Source organism: Lactuca virosa, chromosome 8 (assembly GCF_052849685.1).
Source record: "Lactuca virosa cultivar CGN04683 chromosome 8, Lactuca_virosa_CGN04683_v6, whole genome shotgun sequence".
Classification (NCBI taxonomy): domain Eukaryota; kingdom Viridiplantae; phylum Streptophyta; class Magnoliopsida; order Asterales; family Asteraceae; genus Lactuca; species Lactuca virosa.
In genome coordinates this window covers 356,953,638-356,958,220 of record NC_136433.1, presented here as the reverse complement: position 1 = coordinate 356,958,220, position 4,583 = coordinate 356,953,638, and the positions used below count along the sequence as shown (strand labels likewise).

General features: G+C 43.7%; 1 long non-coding RNA gene across 1 annotated transcript; it reads right to left on the bottom strand.

Moving 5' to 3' along the window:
• Positions 1 to 2,537: 2,537 nt before the first annotated feature.
• On the bottom strand, positions 2,538 to 4,298 carry LOC145129704 (uncharacterized). The gene is made up of 3 exons (XR_013717626.1): positions 4,213 to 4,298; positions 3,378 to 3,433; positions 2,538 to 2,628 (listed from the first exon to the last, which is right to left on the bottom strand). It is a non-coding gene; the product is annotated as an uncharacterized LOC145129704 (long non-coding RNA).
• Positions 4,299 to 4,583: the final 285 nt, after the last annotated feature.

Genomic DNA, 4,583 nt, shown 5'->3' with positions numbered 1-4,583 from the left:
ACAATTGGTTTAAGGTAGTTAGTACAGCAGTAGTTACTTAATACAATACTACAGTACTATTTCATTTTCCCATTGCATTCACTTTGTGATCTTCACACAATAAACAGTAATGTAAAAACTATATTTCTGGTTAATGATAGTCAGATTTGGGAAAATACATACTCTTACAAGAGACACACACACGACCACTAGATGCCTTGGTAGAAGGCTACTGTTAGTAGGAAACATAGAGTTTTCTAGGAGAGTTCAATCAATTTACAAACAATTACAAACTTATACATTACATACTTACAAACACTTTCATACAAACACAGACACTAATATACTTATGATCTCACCAGCTTTAAAGCTGATAAACTCTTTCAAAATAACTTGTATTCTCAGGTCACCAGTAGACAGGTACCGATGCCAGTTTTTGGGAAGATGGAGCTTGTTCAAGACTCATCTTTTATTTTGATTCATATTTTTGGTGTCTATTTAACTTGACAGAACACACTTGTATTAAATTATATTATTAATGCAATGGATGATGTTGTTGCTTGTTTACTACTATGCATTGTTGTGATATTGTACATGACGTCCTCCACCCCTGAACGTTTCCGCTGTTCCGGTTTTGGGTTGTGACAGATTGGTATTAGAGCATTGTTTATAGTGAATTTAGTATATCAACCCATAAAAGATATACATACTATAAATACAGTGGGATTAAAAATACTCTGACCAAGAGTTTATACTTTTAAATAATAAAATATTGAATTAAGTATACATTCCTGTATTCATATTAAAATCAGTGTCACTAGGACAGAACAAAAGTATTACGAATGTTGGGCAACACAAGTAGACTTAGAGACATATAGTCAAAGCTGGAAAGATATAGCCTGATCAACTATATTATCCGTGGATTGACTAGCATGTGCCTAAGTGTGGTTGTGAGGTTGCAACAAGTCTAAAAACTTACCAACACTACCACAATGAAAACCTTAGTACAGAACATAAACCTAAAATACTATAGGGGTATTTTGTGTTACTATAAATTACTTGCGTGCTTATTTCTCATTTCCCTTTTCTCGCGTAGATTTCATGGCTGGATTCCATATCCCCGGAGACCCGTACTATCCCAACGAAGGCAATGCTGGATGGCTTGGAGAAGAGCCAGAAGATGATCACCCAATCCCTTTGGATGATCATGAAGCTGAAGTCTTTTCTGATGGTTGTGACTCAGAACCTGAAGTCAACAACCTACGCCCAGCTGCTCAAGACCCGAACCCTCGTCCAGTATTTCAAGGACCCACACCTATGTGGGCCACAAACTTGAACAGATGGAGTCAGGATCAGGGCCAACCCATGCCCTACAATGGAGACAGAAGCTTCTACAACCTCACCGAGGGAGGTTCAGCTGACCGGGTCCTACCCATCTTGGTTCGTAGGATCTCTCGGAACACCGAATAGAGTCGAGCAACTATCGACCGAATCGTGGAGATTGACGCCAACTCTGGCGTTAACACAGTCCGCATTCGCCAGCTAGAGTCTGCTAATGTAAGGACTCAGGTACGCAATGCAGCTCTGCAGAGGGAACTTGCTGAAACCCAAGCTGAAGTCATGGAACTTCGAGCTCAGCAAGCAAGATCTGATAGGCGCGTGAGGGACATAGAACGTCTTCTGTCGGAGTCAAGAAGTCACTCTAGTAGTTCTCGTCGCCGATAGAGTCTCATCGACTTCTCTTTTGGATATAACATAGTTTATGTAAAAACTCTAGTCTAATTTCCTATCTTTGTAAATCTTAGACCTATTAGGTCTTGATTAGGTCGTAGTTCTGTCAAAATTTTCCCATCTTGGTTGATGTAAAGCCTACTTCTAGGTCATTTTTCCCGAACTTATTACATCTGTAATTCCAGTATTATTGACAGATACCTAATCTCATGGAAATTATTATCCAAATGCTATCATCTGTTAGTACTAGATCTACATTCAATCGTGCTATTCAATTGTGCTGTTGGACAATGGAGAGTTAGTCCATGAGGCGTTCTCATCAAATTCTTACTATTAAATTCTCACCAACATCTTCATCTTTGTAAACTTATAGTTGAAAGATGCCTCCACGCCGATCAACAAGACGCGATCCTCCGATAACTGCAACCCCACCTGCTCCCCAAATCGATACGTCAGCTCTAAATGCTGCAGTAGCTGCGACTGTGGCAACAGCCATGGCTCAATATCATTCTTCAGGTTCCACTGGAGGGGGAACACCTGTTCAATCTACTCATGGTGAAATCCCTGTGCGCTTGAAAGAGTGCTCTTACAAGGACTTCACCAGCTGTAAGCCACTCTCCTTTAAAGGGACTGGCGGAGTCATTACCCTCTCGCAATGGTTCGAAAAGACAGATTCGATCTTCGAGATCTGCTCATGCCCGAAGGGAAGCAAAGTCAAATTTGCGGCATGCATGTAACACCCATAAAATTTGAGCGAAATTAAAACATTTTAAATCATTCAAAAACCATTACGTTCATACAACTCGTTTTCAAAATAGTTTAAACATCAGAGTATCCCCCAGAACCATATCATATAAATCATAAAACATGAGGAGCAGTACGATCATGCCTTCGCCTTGCCACGATCTCCTGAAGTACCTGAAACAATACACTGAAATTGTAAGCCCGAAAGCTTAGTGAGTTACCCCCAAAATACCAACCACACATATCATACTCATAATATATCATAAATAGAACAGCCATGCACATCGGGTCTACTGTGTGACTGGTCCGCCCGCATCGGGCCTTCAGTCCACCTGGTCCACCCTCCGAGTCTAGCCATGTACGTCGAGTCTAAAGTGTGATTGGTCCGCCTACACCAGGCCTTCAATCCACCTGGTCCACTCTCTGAGTCTACAGTATGACTGGTCCGCCCGCACCGGGCCTTCAGTCGGCCTGGTCCACTCTCCAAGCCTCGGCACGTCTGGTCCGCCCTCTTGGGCCTTCAGCCTATCCGGACCGCTCGCTGGGCCTTCGGAACATGCGGTCCGCCCTGGGTATGTTGGCCTACAGCACAAAGCAGGACCCGCCTCAACCCAACCCCCGTCAAACAACCATGTGCACATACAACAATTAATCACATAACAATCCTCAACTAGACAAACAATCTAACAGATCACATAACATATCAACATCCTAACCAGGATTCCGACCTAACCGGTCACTAGCATAACATTACACTATATCCCGGGTACCGACCTTAACCAGGTCACTAACATAACACCATCCTAAATACCAGGATGCAGATCTAGCAAAACAATAACATAACAAACAATACCCGGATTTCCAGCCGATAAAGGGCCGGCCTTCGTGCCGTAGACCCTATCGATATAGTGAGGATAACCTACCTTGCAACTGCCGAAATCCTGCAAATCTCTGACCGCTGACTCACCGGGACTCCCAACTATCACATGATAATCACCAAGTTAGAATCCAACATGACTTTCTAGGCCAAGGGCCCACAACACTCATTAAGTCCGTCATCCTCTTATTGGGCCAAGACCCAAAACCAAATCCTCATGCAAAGCCCAATATTGGCCCAATTTACTAAATTGGGCCCACCTCACCAAATGGGCCTAGATCCAAGGTCCATAATAATTATTGGGTCTAAATTACTCCATCCATAGTGTTCAGTCACGGCCCAAGCCCCACTAGCCCATAAACAGCCCACTCACTTAAGGCCCAAAGTCAAAAACCCAACAGAGGGAGTACGCTGGGCGTACCCCTCTTGGTACGCGGGGCGTACTTCGACTCTCGCGGACTGGGAACTGGACACTGACCCACTACGCTGGGCGTACATCAGCTTACGCGGGGCGTAATCTCGCTGAACTAAAATTACACATAAGTTTCTAATGGCTTAAGCTCTTAAGCCCAAACTTCAGATCCATCGACCAAACATTCCTAGGATTCATAAAGTCTCAAACTTTATTACTTGGGACGTCCATAAAGCTCTTAACTCAAGGTCTTAATCCATTAAGACCCACCTACATCACACATGAGACAATCAAAGCCTTTGGGACCTCATTTTTCTCACTGAAGACCTCTCCTAAGGTCTGAAAGGACAGCTAATCTCAACCAACTCGCATCATGCATCACTTTGGGGTTTTTGGGACAAAAAATGGTGTCAAAACCTCATAACACCTAGATCTACACAAAATACATGTCAAGCAAGATACTTTATACCTCAAAAGGGCTCCAGAAGATGATGCCTTCTCAGATGTACGAGCTCCAGCCACCCAACTCCTTCCTTGACAACTTCTTCTTTCTTCTCCTAGGCTCTCCTTTTCCAAACCAAGCTCCCCAAGGTCAAATATCCACAATCATGGAAGAAAACGGCTACTTAGGGTTTCTGAGAGTAAGAGGGCAGATATGGAGGCTAGGGTTGGAACCATAATGTTCCTTATATAGTGGCTGGCCCTAAAATTAGGGTTTCTGGACACTGGACGTACGCTGGGCGTACATCCTGTACGCTGGGCGTACGCCCCCAACACCCGCGTTCATTTAACCGCTCTACGCTGGGCGTAACCAAGCTTACGGTAGGCGTAACCTAGCTT